This window comes from Marmota monax, unplaced genomic scaffold (genome assembly GCF_021218885.2).
Source record: "Marmota monax isolate L192 unplaced genomic scaffold, Marmota_monax_Labrador192_F-V1.1 WCK01_AAM20220418_F8-fsc00028, whole genome shotgun sequence".
Classification (NCBI taxonomy): Eukaryota; Metazoa; Chordata; class Mammalia; order Rodentia; family Sciuridae; genus Marmota; species Marmota monax.
Window position 1 is genome coordinate 16,622,758 of NW_026694779.1, and position 14,327 is coordinate 16,637,084.

At 58.6% G+C, this 14,327-nt stretch overlaps 1 protein-coding gene across 1 annotated transcript in view; it reads right to left on the minus strand.

The window, feature by feature from the left end:
* The window catches only part of Frmd4b (FERM domain containing 4B), a 190,663-nt gene extending 177,304 nt beyond the window's left edge, over positions 1-13,359 (minus strand). Inside the window, exon 1 of the mRNA XM_046425713.2 lies at positions 13,231-13,359. The gene's annotated coding sequence lies outside the window, so the exon portion shown is untranslated. The remainder of the gene's footprint in view (positions 1-13,230) is intronic.
* Between the last annotated feature and the right edge of the window lie 968 nt (positions 13,360-14,327).

Genomic DNA, 14,327 nt, shown 5'->3' on the forward strand with positions numbered 1-14,327 from the left:
AGGGTTGGTGACCACAGCCCCTCTGGTGTGTCACTTCTCTTGTGCTACCTAGAGTAGCACTTGCTGCTGCAACAAATAGACCCCAGGTTTAAATGGTGCGATGCAACAGAGGCTCGTTTTTCATTCAAGGTAGTTCTCCAAGGTTGGAGTTCCAGGTTCCCCCAACGCAGCGACGCAGCCTCCCATCTCGGCCTGAGGCTCTCCGCCCAGGAGGACAGGTGTGTCTTCAGTCTCAGCTCATGGGCCCAGGTGAGCCTGGCTGCCAGGCTGTGCCGTGCGCTAGGATGTTCAGCAGCAGCCCTGGTCTCCTCCCCGTAACCCCTTGGCCCCAATGCCTCTGAGTGCCCTGGCCAAGGCACAGCCTGACCTTGAGCCCAACACTGGGTGACCTTGGCTGTGTCACTATTTCCAGGTGATTCCGACATGTGATAAGGGTTGAGAACCGAGGTCCTCGTCATCTGCCTCTTGGAGAGAGCACACTGGAGCCACAGCCCTGCCCAGAAGCCTGGTCAGCATCAATGCTGATAGCTTCCACTCTGCCCTCGACAGGAGGAGGACTAGCCACAATGCTGGCCACCCACACAACAGGGGCAGGAGTGCTGGAAACCTCGTCCCTGGGTGAGCAACTGTGGCACACAGAGGGGAGCACTCACGTGGGTGGACAGAGGAGGACTGGTCACCAACCTGCTTTCCCCTTTGGCTGCAGGACCCACCCCTCACATTGGTGGCAGCTGTGTGGCTCACCGAAGTGACAAGTATCCTCCCTGTGGACATTGTCTTTAACCAGAAGTGGTGGGGACTTGGTCCTTCACCCTCATAAGCCAACTCTCCACGAATGGGCGCCATGGTCAGTGCTTTAATCCTTGAAGTGATCTAAAAGTAGGTGCGTAGGACAGAACGGTTTCTCACGGGTCACCCTTGCCCCCTTCCTGTCTTTCCAAACTGTGAGCAGAGTGGGAGCACATGCACAGGCATCTCCCAGCTGAATGACCACCTCTGCCTTAGACCCGGGACCCACCCAGCGGGCACCACCTCCCTGTGGCTGACCACCTGCCTTGGAACATCATCACTTTATTTAACAGACACTCACATCACTACTGTCGTACAAAGAGCTGGGGGTACGGAGACAGGGGAGAGGTGTCACAGGGGACAACACACGTCCCACCTCTTGCTCCCTGTACTGGACAATGTTCACCAGGACCAACCTTGTGCCTGGCCCTGGCTAGAGCTGGGGATCACCGCCACGAGCCAGAGGCACAGCCGGCCTTCAGAGGCCGTGGACTGAGAACAGAAAGAGAAGCTTGGGGACCCAGGATAGCAGCCCGGGCGGGGGCAGAAGTCAGGGCTGACCTCCCGGATCCCGTGGGCAGGCTTCCCAGGCCGTGAACTGACTCCCGGCCTCGTCCCCAGTCCCAGAACTGCCATTAAGGGCAGCCAGGCCTGGAAACAATGCGGCTCTGGCTGGGGCCGGCGGAACATCGGTGTTTGAACACCTGAGGGGGGTGTGTTTGTGGGCACCGGCCCCCGTCCCTCTCCCTCCTGACCTGACCCCCTGCCTGTGCCGACAGACGGGCCGGCTCTTGCCAGCAGTTTGGGTTTGTAACCAAAGATTGGCCTCTCAGATCCTCGAGGCACTAGGGTCAGGTATCCTGCCCCCCACCCCCCAGTGTATCTGGCCCACAGTCCTCCTGTCCAGCCGGGGAGCAGGGCCGGCCTGCGTGGGAGCATGGGCAGGAGCCCGGAGCGTGTGCTAGAGAAAGCCCTCCACACTGGTGCCCAGCAGAGCTGGTCTCTGTGGCCTTGGCCACCCCCGTGTCCACAAGGACTTCAGCCAGTCACTCCCAAACCCTCCCGGAGCCCAGGATGCGGTCACCCAGAGGAGGTCACTCAGAAACACCCCCCCCCCGAAACTCACAACAAAACACGGGATTGATGTCACACTCTGAAAAGCCCGGCCAGGGGAGGGCCACCGGGAGCATTCTGAAGTCCTTGGAAAGCACCCACGGGGACAGAGGGGACCCTGCATGTTGCTGGAGGAAGAGGCCCCATGCTCAGGGCTGGCCAGAGCACAGGACTGTGGAGATGGAGCATGGGAGTGATTACAGTGGAGACGTCCCTTCGCCCAACCCTGAAATTACAGTCAGGTCAACCAGGAGGCGCGTTTCCGGACAGAACGGTTTCTCGCAGGGTCACAGAAGGGACGGCCACGTTTTTACTCTCAGTGAGCAAGGTCCTGGGTTTCTTCGAGCATGAGTGTGGGCAGTGTGCATCCTCCACAGCTTTTTTTTCTGGAAGCCTCTACCAGCACCTCCAGTGATCCAGGCCACGCCATCCGATGGTGTGACATAAGGCACTGGTCACCTCTCAGGAGGGTCAGCTTTCTGATTGGCTAATATTCCCACCTCACAGGGACTCCGCGGTCTTCCGACCAAGGCCGCCCTCTGTGAGAGGTAGTTACGGGGTTAAACTGTGCAGTCCCCACGAAGCACTGGTGAGCGGTGACGAAAGGAGGGGCCGTTTTACTGTGGAATAAAAATCCCTGGTAAATCAGATGCCACTCGCATCCAGGGGTGGCTTCCAAAGCCAGGGCCAGATGACGATCAGAGACGTCCTCGGCCCAGAAGTCTACCTGGAAAACAGACAGCGGCGCGTCTGACGGGACAGTTTTGCAGACAGGACAACGAAGCTGTTTTCATTGGGGGAATTAAAAAGGCTTGAAGTTGGAGTATTTCTGAAATTCCAGTGGAGGGACAAGCTGGATTGAAGTCTCTAATGTGTGATTTCCGAGCACCGCCAGGCTCCCGAACCAAGCCGCACGGGGAGGGCGCTTTCAACAAGATCTAAATCCACACATCGGGGGCCTCGGAGCTCACAGAGGGAAAAAGGAGGGTTCCAGGTGGGCAGGTCCACACAACTCCCCCCGGACCCTCTAGGCAAAGCACCTCCAGACCACCCACATTCCCACCTCGAAACCAAGCCCGCGGAGAGGAGCGCGTCCACGCAGGCCTGTCCCAGTGCCCAGTTTCCACGCCGCCCCCCTCCCCAGGCTCGAGAAGACCCTCCTGGCTGCACTTCAAAGCACTGGGCTTGGGAGGACCATCTAGGTTTTTACAGTCGGCCAATAAATCGGACCTTTTTTTCTTTCCTGCAGACCCATAAAGCCTTTTATTTCCATGTGGGGTCATTTATAAATAGGACACTTTATTAAACTCATAAAGATGTGTCACAACAAACACCATCTTTCCAAGGGCAATGAATGAGTTCTTGGGTTCCAGGTCTGCCTGGGGTGAGCCATTTCCAGAACCTGACCTGAGCGGGCGCCACAGGACCTGTCTCGTGACCGTTGGGCCGGCCGGCATTCCTTAGTCTTGACGTCTGCTCATATCCCTTTCTGAACCGAGAAGGAAAACGATTTTTTTTTTAAAATAAATAAAAATCTTTTCAAATTTAAAAAGAATTTAAATCGATTAAAAAAAAAAAAAAACCTATCCAGGTGGCCTTTGTTTAAAATGCGCCAGACCTTGCGCCGTGCCCTGGGGACACCACGCACAGCACACAGTGCCTGCCCCGGACACGGGGAGAGCCGAGGAGAAGCAGGAGGAGGGCCAGTCAGTGCGTTCAGACCAGGGTGGATTGAGGGGGACGTGGGTGTCGGGACGCAGTCATGTCACCTCTGAACACTCCTGTGTTAGCACGGGAACCCAGGGGGACACTTCACGTCCACACCACAGCAACACTGACGTGGCCTGTCAGTCACTCGGTGGTGACGGATCACGGCCCTTCCTGGTGAGGGCGAGTCCTGGGAGCATGAAGGGGGACGAGACGGAGACTTGTCCTCAGGCCACCTTCTGCAGCCCTGGCTTTCCTGTTCCTTGGAGGCTGTCCGGAGGCGTGTGGGTCTTGGAACAAGTTCCAGCACCGAGTGGAGACCATTCATCAGGCAGTGTGTCCTCTGCCGAGCAGAGGAAGTGGCCTTGTGCTAGCCAGATGTCACCGTCCTCTTTCTCGCTGGCACCCCTTCAGGCCTGAGGCCCAGTCGGACCTCTGCTGCTACAGCTGGGTCTGGACCGTCCGCAGAGGCCCTGTGTTGGAGGCTGGGTCTGTGTGGTGCTATTGGGAGGTGCGGGACCTGTAAATGGTGGGGCCCGTGGAGGGTTAGGGTCACTGGGGCGTACCCTGGAAGGCCCTGTGGGACCCATGCACCCACCCTTCTCCCTTGCCCCCGGCCCTGAGCAGCCCCGCTCCGCCACACCCCCACCATGGCACCCTCGGCCTCGGCACCCGAGCTGCACCACCTCCCGCCCAGCAGAGGCGCACCTGCTCGAGGGGCTGAGGCAGGCTCCTGACCCTCCGAAGCCCTCCACCCGGCCTGCGGGAGGCTCTCCGCCGGCCTCTGTGTGGATGCCCTGGCCTCTGCTCCAATCACAGCTTCCCTGTTTCACAGCAGCCGAAGCCCAGCGACGGGGCCCTGGCCAACCTGCTGCTGCTACTCCACCTGTCCCCAGCCAGCCGTCCCAGGTGACCCTGCAAGGAGTGAGAGCCAGACGCCCACCTCGTAAACCAGCAAGGCTCCCCCACTCCGCCAGCCACCCTGCACGTCAGCGGGCCTCACCCCTCTCCCCAGGCACAGGGGCCCAGCCCAGCCCCTCTCCATTCCTAACACCTTCTGAGGTGCCTCGAGCGTCGTTGCACGAATGTCGTGGTTTCCCGGGGCGTGTGAAAGCTACACTGGCACCGTGCTAGTCTATTAAGTGTGCAACAGCGTTATGCATGAAAGGTACTGGACGAGCCTTATTTTAAAAACATGTGGTTGCTAAAAAATGCTACCGAGCCTCTGAGCCTCCAGGGGGTGCGCAGCTCTTTGCTGGCAGGTCCTGCCCCCAGGCTGATGGCCGCTGCAGGCTGGGCACCCGAGGCAGTTTCCTAGAATAAGACGACAGAGAGGTTTGTAGCGCCGGTCGACTCTCACGAGAGATTTCTCTGTGGCGTACGAAGCCACATACCCATGGTGGACCGTCTTTCCAAACTGGGGCCCATCTCTTCCAATCTGAGGCTGGGAAGAGAGCCGGAGAGACGCAGCGGCTCCGTCCACAGCTGAAACGGGCAGGCTGCCAGCACAGGCGTGAGCCAGCCCCCACGGCCACCTGCCACCAGTGTCCCAGCCGCGACTTTCCCACTCTGTCAGAGGAACGCACGCTCCTTCCCTGAGCGCTGGCCGGAGGAGAGGGCACTGAGCTCTGAGCAGGCGGCCTGGGTGCTGCCAACCGCTCCCAGGGGCTCTTTAGAAGGACCAGTCACAACTACAGGAGGACCAAAGGCAGTGATAAGGCCCTGAGGCACCTCAGCCCCGGAGAGCCACGGTCAAAGACTGACCGGACGTGGCCAGGAACCAAAGGTGGCATTTCTCAAGAAGCACCCAAGCACAGGGACAAGGGAGCCACGAGGACCCTCTCCAAGTAAACAACAGGACGCCCAGGATCTCAAAGTGACTTCCAAAGCGGAAGCTGTGATCTCCCGGGAGCCCAGCCCTGGGCCAGCCCCATAAATGACCCTGTGCCTACGCAGGAGGAACACTCCCAACGCAGCCGCAGCCCCGTCTCCCTGTCACTAGACAGTGACAAGCCCACCGTGTTGTGGGAAGGCTCGTGACACACCGTCGGCCTCAACATCCTGTCATCACTGTCCTGCGGCTTTCCTGAGGTCCACACGGGACCCAAGGGCTTTCAGTCCACCTCTCCAGTCGTCAAGCCCTGACCCGCCGTCCAGAGCCGCAAGTCCCGCCAGGAGCCCTCTGGCTCCTCCTCTGTTTGCCTGGGACCTCTGGCGGGCAGGGACCCGCGCCCGCACTCCCTGGGCAGCGGGAGTCCAGTTGCCCAGGAGCACCGAGGGGCACGCACAGCAAGGCTGCTAGTTCCTCTTCAAACACAAACGGAATTAATTGAACACAGTGGGAGTGGACGTCCACGCGATGTCCTCCACTGGAGCCTTCCAGCCCTAGGGGATGGGGTTCCGTTCCCAGTCTCGGCACCTGGTTTCCATTAGTTTATCGGAATCTTGGTTCTCGGTTTGCACGCCGCCCGACTGGATGCGATTAGTCCATCTGCCACGGCCTCAGATGCCCTTATCTTTCCTGAGTCATTAAAGAAACCCCGCTCTGCTGTTTGGAGATCTGTCTCAACGCTGGCGGATTACGTGATGCAACGTGTTACACCAAGCCCCATTTGACGGCACAGCCTGTGATTTCACGGAGACTCTCCACCCCACACTCTACTGTCCAGGAAGCCCTTTCCAGCGCGCTTATCTGAGATTTTTAAAAACACCGTTCCGGCGGGAAAAACGCACGGCGGCAGGTAAAGAGCAGGGCGCACAGCAGAGGTGTTGGTGTGCACCCTGGACTTTGGCCCTAGAGGAGGAAGGACCTCCATGTCACCACCCATGGGACATCAAGAGACTGACTGACATGCCTTACATCAGTCTTCTGAGACCTCGGCCTCCCTGGCTCTCTCTCTGCCCAGGGCCGGTCCAGTCCCTCCCCAGCCCCTGTCCACTCGGCAGAGCCTCTCCCATGCTGAGCTCTGATGAAGAGGTCCGGAGCTGGACGCCCAGCGTTCAGGTCACAAGAAGCCCCTTCTGCTCCTGCTCATTGGCAATGACTGACCTGATGAGATGGCCTCGGTCAGGGGCAGCAAGGGACCTCGGAAACAATCCTGAGCGGTGTCCATCGGGGTCACCCTCTGCCGAGGTCACTGCCTTGAGCACCAGCGGAAGATGGGAGCTGGCATTTCCAGAAAGACCTTCTGAATCAGGAGGGGCCGTGGCGTCCTGTGCTGGGGCAGAGTCCAGGCCACTTGGAGATTTGCAAACCCAAGAAGCTCCTGGCCCCAGGAAGGCCATCGGGAGGCAGCTGGGTACCTGCTTCCTGAGTCGGTCGCCGTGCTGAGAGTTCTGCTGTGGCCAGTTCCTCAGCAAGGCAGAGGGTAACCAGGGGGACAAGTCTCGACAGCCCACAGCTGGGCTCAGGTCTGTCGTGGCACAACAGCGCCGTTGGAAATGAGATGGCCAGCTGCTGTCCAGTGAGGAGAGGGGCCAAGTTCAGGCGGAGACTGCGGGAGGCCCTGGGGTGAGCCCCTGCTCTGCCACCCACCACCCGTGCATTGGTAACGGGTCTGAAGCCGGCCAAGCCTGGGTTCACCCTCAAGACGCGCCCCTGGGGGCTCTGCAGAGGCAGACGGAGGCTGGGGAGGAACACAGCGGGTGTGGCACCTACAGGCTCCATGGCGGGCTGGCATCGCATGGGGCTCCATCTTTGAGGTGGGGTTATTCTGGTCCGAGGTCCCACCCTGGGTCTCTGTGGGGGTCAGATGGGTGCTAAATCCACTTGGGCGGTCCAAGGCCTGTGTCTTGCTTTCCGGAGTCTTCTCTGCTTCTTTGTCCTCCCCCGCTACCTGCTCAACCCTGCCTGGACTCCCCCTTAGTGCTGTAGACCGCCAGGTCCCAGTGAGACTCCAGCCACCCACCCGCTCCTGGTGGCTGCTGTGGTGGCCTGCCTCTCATGCAGTGGGGGGCACTGGACGGCGCTCACCTCCCAACTCACTCCCGTCTCCTCTCCGTGATGTTTCCGAGAAACGGTGGGGCATTGCCTTGCATTTCCTGTCTCCTCCGCAGCACCCAGCACAGGGGTCCTCTGATCCTGTGCTTCCCGCAGCGTGCCCCCAGACGGGCACTGGGCACCTCCTGCTCCGACCCAGAGCCGCCCGGCCACATCTCGTGACCTGGTAGTTGATGTGTGTGAGCTTCAGGAAGCCCGGCTTACCTGCCCGGCCTTTCCCAGACCTCGGCCCTCTGCACCCTCCTGGGGTAGCTTTTCCATGTCCAATGCCACGGGCACCACCCTGTACCATGATGGATCTTCAATACACACTGGCACTCCTCCTCAGCCTCGTCCTGAGGACTGACACCAGGTACATAAGGAGTTTGACAAGGCAGAAAGGAATATCGCCCTTTATACGATTTGAGGGTCTAGGTGACAACTGGTTTTTTTCTCGTGCACATCAAAATAAATCGTGGCTGTGGACCTTCTGAAGCTGGGTTAGAAGGCGTCACCCAGGTGCCCAACTGTGTCCCTGAAGGGCTCCCACCAGCACAGGGGCCCCACGGGGTTATGCATTAGTCCTCAGAACAGAGATGGTCACGGGGTCTGTCCCTGCACTGTCTCTTGATAACCTGGTGAGTCACATCGCCTGCTGGGGGCTCACTTTGGTGGGCGGGTGAGCTCTCCCAGCTCCGTCCCAAGTCAAGCAAGGAGACGGGAGACCAGGAAACGAGCACAGAGGCTCCGGAGGCGATGGCCAGGGGCTGACGCAGGGCTCTGTTGAGGACTAATTTCATTACAGCTCATTGTCCCTCCTCTTTAACCCAGGAGAGAACAGGAGCCTTAGACCGTCTCACAGCTCTGCAGGAGGACGAGAGCGCAGGGTAAAACCTGCCCACAGCTGGGGCTGGACGAGGATAAAGTGGCCCTGCCCGCCAGCCTCCCCAAAGCACCGAGGACAGCGGCAGCATTGGGAGCGTTTAATATGCGGAGGGCACCGACTGTGTGGGAGGACTGGGATTTGGTCACTTGATCCTCACAGTGACAGGGTGAAGACCAATCTCATCATCCCCATCTGACGCATGGGGAAACCGAGGCAGGATGGAGGCGCTTGCTCTGAGCACCCCTCAGTGGGCGGAGCCTGGATGTGACGCAGATCCTGTGGTCCTAGAGAGCCACGCGGGGCTGCGGCCACCCACCCTGTCCACAAAGCCCCGCGTGAGACTGGGCCGCTCTGGGCCATGCAATGCCCTCTGACGGGGACAGCCTCAGTGTCCTTGGCTGTGCAGGGAGGGGCGGTTTTACAGGCCTGCTTCCAGAAGGTTCCACCACCTCTGTACACGGCCACCCTGGCTGTAGGCTTCTGGGGTCTGAGCCCTTGGGAGCCACTCAGACCCCATGGAAGCAGTTAGGCCACTGGGGTCATCACCTGGAAAGGAGTTGGTACTGTCCTTGAGGACCAGTCGGTTTCTGTGAAAACATGTTGTTTTAAAAACTGGCCCCTGCCCCTGTTCTCTGGCTTCCTGCCTGGACAGCTGGTCTCTCCCTCGAATACACTCTCCCCATGATGCCATCTGCCACGAGGCTCCACCTCAGCCAGGGGAAGCCCACACCATGCTCCTGGATCTTGAGAACTGCAAGCTAAGTCAATGACTTTTCTTCACCCAGTACCCAGCCTTGGGTATTTTGTTATAGCAACAGAAACTAGACTAATACAGGAATAAGAGTCCTATTGCTGGACAGTGGCCAGCATGGAATGAGGCTCCTCATTCCATCAAAGGTGAGCACCTGAGACCAGCAGCTGCTGACACCATCAGCGGCTCTGCTTTTTATGGAGTCTCCACGTCTGCCCGAGACACCAGCAAGCATTGGGAGCTTGATCCTTCAGTGATACGAAGCGCGTCTGGGTTTTTTCCAAATGTTTTTGTTTAAGCACACGTGAAACATAGACAAAACGTACACACAGCTCAACAGCAATCGCAGGGGGAATGCCGCCCTGCTGCCCCAGGAGCCTGAGCACTGCCCTCCCTGTCCGTCAAACAGGGCTCTCGTCCTCGGCACTGGGCACACTGGGGCCTGGGAGTGCTCTTAAGAGGCTGTCCGGTGCCCGGTAGGATGGTCAGCAGAGATTCTCAGAGCACCTGCTCCTAGACAACCAACCACTTCTCTGGACATTGACTAATGTCCCTCGTGGGCACAATCACTCCCGGAGGAGGACCAGTGTACATCTTGACCATTCTGCTGGTCACCTCCTGACTTCCTGGAGACTCTTTCCACCAAAGCATGCATCCCTGACATTACCATTTAAGTTTTCCTGGTGAAAGGAATTCTTTATCAGATAATTCAATCTAGTAAATAGAACCCCCAGTCACGGCCCCCTAAAGTGGCCTTTATTGGTGAGGTGACCATGTAAGTAACTGTCCAACCTGGAGGCACAGGGGTGAGCCAAGACTGATCCTGACAGGCAGCTTGAGCGCCCTACTCCTAAGGAGCTCTGTTGTGAGTGATCATGCCCACAGCCACACGGCTAGGGGTCCCTTCCCACAAGCTAGCTGTCCATGAGTGACCAAAGACTACTAAAAGCAGCACGTCCAGCTGGGCATGGTGGCGCTGCCTGTGGTCCCAGCGGCTCGGAGGCTGAGGCAGGAGGATCCCAGGCTAGAGGCCAGCTTCAGCAGCTTACCCAGTCCCATCCTGCAGTGGCGCCCCCCCCCCAAACTTCCTGAGAGCAGCTCACTGCAGGGTACGTGGTATGCTGCCACCCCAAATGTACCTGCCTGCCCACGTGTGTACTGCCTCAGGGTTCAATGGAATGCGAGCACTCGTCACTAAGGCACCATGACACCACTGTCTTCTGCCTCACTGTATATGCTTCCAATACTGGCCGGGACTCGCTGAATGGATTTTATGATCTTCATTTTGAAAATCTACTCTGTGAGATCAGGTTAAAAATGGATTTCACGAGGAAGAAGGAGATGCAAAATGACGTGATCATTTCAGGAAACCAGGTTATTGAGGAAAATGGGTTTGGGTCCCAAGATTACCTAGATAGTTTCTATCAAGCACCCAACACCCAACAGCAGGAAAAAAAATAACACTGTTTTACCACTTCTCTCTGACTGCTCAGGACCCAGATGAACCAGAGAAGGAGAAAGATTTAGAAATAAATTAATTACCAAAAAAGATATCCACCTTCCAAAAACCAAATAAAACCCACATAGACACACACACACACACACACACACACTTAGGTCCTGCTGATGAGCTGAGTTTCATTATTGATCCATAGAGCTATAGACTGAAGCTATTCACGTCAGGAACCTCAGTAAGAGCTGAGCAGGTGAGATCGTGCCTGAGATAAGAGCAGATCTCTGGGGGCAGATCTAGAGGGAGGGAGGGAGAGGGGAAGGAGACAGAGACAGCCGGGGCCTTTACTTTGGTGTGCAAGGTAACTAGACGATGTAGACAATCACCGCAGGCTGGAATGGCAGCTGGGGTGTCTCACAGTACTCCACATCCCTGTGTATTCTGTCCTGTAGCCAAGACCCTTTCTGTCTGCTGCAAAGCACTGCAAGCCTTCATTAGGTCTGCGGCATCTGACAGCCATCTAGGGTCTCGGGCTGGTGGAAACTGGCCTTGCTGTATGCACACTCAAGAGTGCTGTGGGTGGACTCCTCCCAGGATCCTCCAGCCAGCTGGGCTCAAGGTCTGCCTGTTGTGAAGCCCATTAACTTTTCCTCCACTCAGAGGGAAACATGAATTTCAAAACCGTGAAGCGTCAGGCAGGCACTAGCACGCCCAAGGGGAATTGTCTTCTGTGAACTTTCCCAGCAATACCGAAAACTGAACCTCGCGATGATGGAACTGTAGGCAGGTAGATTTCTCCATTTCCCACCTTCATGTTGTACAGATACACGCCGCCTGCATTGCTGAGTGTAAGCCCAGTGTTTGAGTGATACATAGGGCTTCACGAAGAAAGCATACACTCCTCCTCTTCGAAAAGTCCTGGGAATGGCCCGATTCTTCTAGGAAATACAAGCACGACGCCCACGGCTTATGATGTGTGTGTGTTATTTTTCATTACAAATTTTTCAGACTCAGAAAATTTAAAAATTGCAGACTCATCAATACCCCCCCATACACACCTATTTTCTGACATTTAACAGTACGTAAAGTGCCGTCCCTGTGTCGGCCACTCTGAGACATCATCTGATTTAAACTGATGAAAAACATATGCAGTGGCTATTGCTATTATTATTTCTTCGTCATTGTCATCACTGATATTCCTTTTGGGGGACTCTGTTCTGGTTAAGAGCCTCTGACGTTAGACCCTATGTAAGCCATCGATCCCTGGTGAGATCTAGAGGAGTCCCTTAGCCGCCCTTGTGCTTGGTTTACCACTCGACTATAACAATGCCCCTCAAGTGCCTCCCGAATGCAGACAGTGAGCTGGCCACTCTGCTGGCAGCCTGCAGGTCGGCGCGGCTCCAGGTGAAGTGAGGTGAAACTGCTCCAGACATTTGGTTTGGAAGCGCCACAGACCCATTCCACCCAGGACAGGAAAGGGCATGCCAGGGACTGCCCTATCACCTGGTACCCACCCTGGGGACTGGCTGGTAAGTTTCGGGCAAACCTGAGCTAACCGGGAAGGCTCAACCAGCTCTCCTGAAAGAGCTTGGGTCTGCACTCCCCGAAGGGGCCACATTCCAGACACCAGTGTCTGGGTACCAGCAAACAGAGCCCGTCAGTCCGCAAAGTTACAGCAGTTGGCTCTGGTGTGTTTACAAGTCCTAGCAGATCGCAGGAATGCTCAGGATAATTATCACCCCACCCAGAGGCGCCCAGCAGCCCAACCCTCTCACATCTGGAAGATGTGAGACATCCAGTGGACACACAAAGGAGAGTGGAAGAGAGACCTCCTCTTGCTGCTGATTCTTGGGCCCGGGGAGGTTTTAAGCCAAGGGCTCTCCTTTTGTGAGCCCGAGCAGCCTGCTCAGGAGGATCTTTCAGAGCCCAGGACATCCAGGGCGAAGGGGGAGTTTTCCTCTCTGCCAAACGCAGTGGCACGTCTCAGGATAGGAGCTAACTACCATCTTTATTCTCCACTCTCCAGATGAAAATGGAAAGTGAAAGACTCTGGAGAATAAACAGGGAGCGGTCCGCGGGCGCACACAACCTCTTGGACCTCGGAGAGGCTTGGACCTGACACGCCTGTTTTGGAAGGGCGACGGAACCGAACCCTTAGCATCCTCTGCAAACGCAGGGGATCTCCCCCACTCCGCTCGGTGCCTTCTGAAACTGTCTCGGGGCCGGCGGATCTGGGATCCATCAGCTCTTCCCTCTACCTCCCACGGACGCACGGCAACCGAAGCACATGGTCCCACCAGCGCCAACGCCTCCAAACCGCCAAACTTCCTGTCTCCGTCCCACCCAGGCGACCGGAGCGCCGTGCCCAGGGCCCCAGGGACTCCTGCGGAGGCGGCCACAGCCCCGGAGCCTGGGCGGGTCTTCCCGCCAGCTGGAGCGCGGCGACCCGCACCCCCGCCCGCGCCTCCACACCTGCGCTCTGCACCCCGGGGGCTCTGGGGGCGCCCGCCCTGGCCGCGCGATCGGGGCACCCGGGGCGGTCGCCCACCTACCTGCTCGGCTGCCTCCTCCCTCGGGCGCGCGGGGCTGTCGCTGCCACTTTATTGTCTGCGCTACGCACCGCGCGGGACCCGGGGGCCGGGCTCTGCGCCAGTCCCGCAACTCCGCGGCGCGCGGCGCCTTCCCCGGCCGCTGCCTCCCGCCGTCTCCCGCTGCGGTCCGCCCGGGCGCCCGCTGGACACGCGAGCCACGCGGCACGACTCCCCGGCTGGCTGCGCGGCCGGCGCCCGCCGCATCCCCCGGCCCCGGGCTGCGCTGGCCCCGCGTCCGCGCTCTGGTCCACGCTCACGGCGGCGCCCCGGTCAGCCTTCCGTCCTGCCCGCTCCTCTGCTGTCAGCCGCGGCCGCCCGCTTTCTCCCCAGCTGCCCCCGCCCGCCGTCTCTCCGGGGGCCGGGGCAGCCGCTGCCAATGAGGCTCTGCTGATGCGCTGTTCCGGCCCAGTCATTGTATCGGGAGGGAGGGGACGGGAGGGAGGGAGGAGGGAGGGGAGGAGACGAGGGAGGGAGGGAGGGAGGGGAGGGGAGGGGGCGCCCTCGTCCCCGCGCTGCCCGGCTGCCCGCCGCGCTGGCCTTCCCCGACAGAGAAAGGCGCTGGGCCTGGGGCGCGTGGCCTGCCATCCAAGAGGACGGAGAGGTGGTCACCCGCTGCGCCTCTCCTTGTCCACGGCGGAAAGCTCTGGGAGGGACTCGGTTCCGCCTGCAGGCTTCCAGCAACCTGGGCGTCCAGCATCCAGGACCTTAGGAAAACGGGAGCCAGGCACCTGGGGTTGAGGGAGGCGCAGGCTGGACGCTGCGAGTTTGGCCAAAAGACTTGATGTGAGAGTCCCACAGACCCAGTGGATCTGCTCCTTGAAAAAGAAAGAGGAGGGGGGCGGTGTCCCTCCCAGGGGCTCCTACCCTGGTGCTCAAACAGCTTTCCCCAGACCTGGGAGTTCCCAGGCTCAGAGAGGTTGACTCAAAATAGCTGATGAGTGACAGCAGACACCAGCAGACACCACCGATTGATGTGGCGCAGAGAGGAATGTAGCGAGTGGAGCAGGAGGGAAGGGAGGCAGCCCCTGAACCAAGGTTTTCTCTGTTCGCTCCAAATG